Genomic DNA, 3,828 nt, shown 5'->3' on the forward strand with positions numbered 1-3,828 from the left:
TGTGTTAACATTTAGACCAGAGTCGAAATGTTAATGCCATAAGGGGGTTAATTGTTAAAAATATAGCATGTACATATGAAGACATCTATTGTAGTTGGTTATTACACAATGCACCATATTATTACATTTCCATCATAAAAAAAGTGCATCTGCTGCATTTTGTAATAACCACCACAATATGTAATAATTCATTATGAAATGGAATTGTATGACATATTGCATTCATACCATAACATGTCCTCACTGTAATACTACAGGTAGTCCTTCGCTATAAGCTGAACTTCCACGATTGCAAAGATACAGCCTCATGGTCCTGCCTCGATAGCAATTGTGGGAATGAGAGCATAACATCTCATGTGGTAGACACGGAGGACAGCAGAGTCTTCACTACAACCAGCACTACACCAACTACAACCACTACTCCACCCACAACAACTGCACCACCAACTACAACAACTACTGTACCAACTATCACCACACAGGCTACAACAACACAAACCATCATTCCCTCAACAACTACCCAGTTAACTACAACAAACACCACTACGCCAACCATGACAACCACACAAATTACAACCACTATTGTCCAGTCGGGCAATGGAGAGTGGTGTCAAACAGAGGGAATCATGATTCGACAGGTTCCCAGCAACGCTCTGTTTTGGCTGGAGTAAGTGCACAATGCAGAAATTATTTCACTGAGAGCCAAAAATGTAACTTTATTCCAAAAAGTGTGAGATAATCAAAATGTAATCTTTTCAGGCCCTGGAAAGAAACCCCCCTTTATTGCCATCAAGCAGGTCATGAATTGATTTAAATATTTAGGCTGTCGCGTCCCAACAATACAGTTCAAAGATTTTGTTGTCTTTGGTGGCTTCATGCAAAACCAGTATTCATTAACACACCTTGTATTCATATATGTAGCTGTATACAGCTACAATACATGCTTACCCTCAGGTTCTGTTTACCACCACAAACACTGACTTTCTCATCAACTTCTACCACAGGTTACAAGGTGGTGACTGGATAGCTAACATATATGGCATTGTACCGTCGAGAGCTTGGACTTGGGTAGAGCTGAGGAACCGGTCAGACACCGGCAAAGCCAACACATCACCCCAAACCACCATACTTCCAGCCGTGAGGTAAACCTACTCACCGCTTCTGTTGCTATCTTTTTGTTTGTAATTACATAACTTGTGTATTTAAATCATTTTATGTGTAAAAGTTCCACATCAGTATATCATGAGCACTTTCAGTTCCTTACATAGTCTATTGACGATTTCCTTATTATAAGATGAAAGGCATTCTTTGTTTCATCAATTATCTTCACATATTAACTCCAAAACTGTCATCTATCAGTAACTTCTGAACTGCCATTTTTTCATCAGATAGGTTCACAGGAGTTTAACTATAAATTGGCTATGGGACATGAGCTATCCATTAATTGTGTTGCAAATCTATGAAAAGGACTGTTGTAGGGCATTATTGGAACTTTAATATCATTTTTGCATCAATGGGATGAAGTAGATTAATCTTTAGTATTTAATTTGATGCTTTAAGTACAAAAGTAGTAGCATCAAAATACACTCAAGGTACCAAAAGTAAAAGTGAAAAATGGCCCATTTCAAAATAATATATATAATATTACTGTTTTATTATTTATTATTATTACTTTAATTTTACTTGATGTAGCTTAATCTAATAGTAATTTAATAGTAAACCATGATTTATTAGTTGATTTTGTGTTATCTGAACTAAGTAACTAGTTATCAAACAAATGTAGTGGAGTTAAAAGTGAAATATTCTCCTTCAAAATGTAGAGGAGTAGAAGTATAAATTGGCATTAAATGGAAATTTAAAGTACCTCAAAGTTAACTGACTAACTTAAACACAGCATGTAAGTAAATGTCCTTCTCCACCACTTATATTATAAATGTTGACACAAAGATTAAATTTTTTACTGGCACTGTGATTGATTACTAATAATCAGTATCTGATTCTGCCCTGAAATTTATTTATTAAATGTTTTGTTTATGCCCAGAAAAAATGGATAAAATTACTTCTTTGATGGAAAAACATGTTGTTTTTTTTCAAGGCAAATTCAGTTTCCTTGTGAAAAGGAGAACATATTTACGTTGGAATAGTGAGCTGCGTGCATGGTTTACATGGACAGTAATGGAGGGAGTGGCACAATGTCAAAATGTTTTCTTTCTCTTTATTTCAGAGTTCCTTCAAACTGTCAGAGAGATTACAACCTGCTGGCGTTTGACCCTGACGGAGACGAGGTTAAATGCTATACATGGTGTTACTACTGCACGCCAATGTCTGTTCTCAGCCTCTCAACAGTGAGTAGCCAAAGTAACTTTTTATTTACAACTTAATATTTTGCTTCTATAACCAACCGGCAGATAACTGAGGTGTAGAAGAAACTACGTTGCACAAACACACGAAAGCCCGATCTGTGCTTTCATAACAATAGGTCGGTTAGTTGGATGCTTAAGGATGGCAACCATACATTGAATCCAGTTTAAAACTGTGCGTGTTTCCTACATTAGATGTTTTCAGTTTTTCATTAACCGAGTGGACAAAACTACCAGCTCATGGGGCGAGAAATCTTCTTCTAGTGCGTATAAATAGCAACCTCGGTAGCTTTGCTCAGTTGCGCCACCTCTGTTCAGGCAAAGAGTGCAACTAGTCGCGACCACCAGCGCAATAAATAGTTACCGGTTGCTCCGTACTACGTTGTCGCGCGACAGTCGCAACAGCGAGTGTCTACATATGCCTTTACAATGTTGGAAATGCTGCGCGAATTTGCCTTTTTAAGACGACGGCCTTGTGTTCCTGGTGTGTTGTGTCGAATGAGAGAGACAGCAGTTAAGACTAACTTCAACCTCTACATTGTAAATTGGACAACTTTGTCTGGTTTAAGTTTGGGTTCACTTTAAGTTTTCTCACCTCCACGGCTCTTTCAGAAACCCACTAAGATGTCAGTAAACATCAAAAAAAGTTCAAGTTCGTAAAGGCATCTGAATATTCCGCTATGTATTCATATGAATTAATTATATGTGTTGTATCTCCGATACTCGTAATTGTGGAGTGACAGATGTTGTGTGTCTACACAACTAAGTAAAGTGGTTTTATAAGATATAAGCCGAAATTGGCTTTTATCACAGCTAGAACCAACTGTACTACTATTGGGTTCATTTTGAGTTCATCACAGCGCAGTGTGCCAATATATATATCGGACTATATATCGTGTATATAGTTCACGCCTAAAATATCGGATATGACCTTTTATCGCTTTTTATTGCTAATAATTTGCTGTTTTGCTACATTCCCACTGACAAAACAGTTGATCTCATGTCCCATTTTTCCTCTTTCATCTCTGTACCTGTCACTCAGCCCCACCATAGCATATCAGAAGGCTGCATCGTCGTCCCAACTGGTGATTGGCGGACTTTCCCAGGCAGGATTATCATCCTGATGCAGACGACGGTTCCCAGGAGGCCGAGATACCAACACATTTATCAGCGCTCAATACCCTGTACAGTTTGTTTTAACGGGGTAAGAGTTCCTTTTTCGGCATACCTGGACTGACGTACGTTGATTATTTATATATAACTATTGCAACCGACATCGTGTTTAACATGTTGAGGATAACAAACTTGCAATGTTAACTTATTGTCCTGGGAACCATCGAACCCGCTCCCTCGCTCGCCAATGTTTGCTTCCTAATCTATGCGATACTTAGATATTTTCCTAAATAAGTCCTCGCTTGCTGGTGGTAGACAGTGAAGAGTCAGGGCGGACCAAAAACAACACCATTTC

This window comes from Morone saxatilis, unplaced genomic scaffold (assembly GCF_004916995.1).
Source record: "Morone saxatilis isolate NCDOM2014 unplaced genomic scaffold, NCSU_SB_2.0 Contig4, whole genome shotgun sequence".
NCBI lineage: Eukaryota > Metazoa > Chordata > Actinopteri > Moronidae > Morone > Morone saxatilis.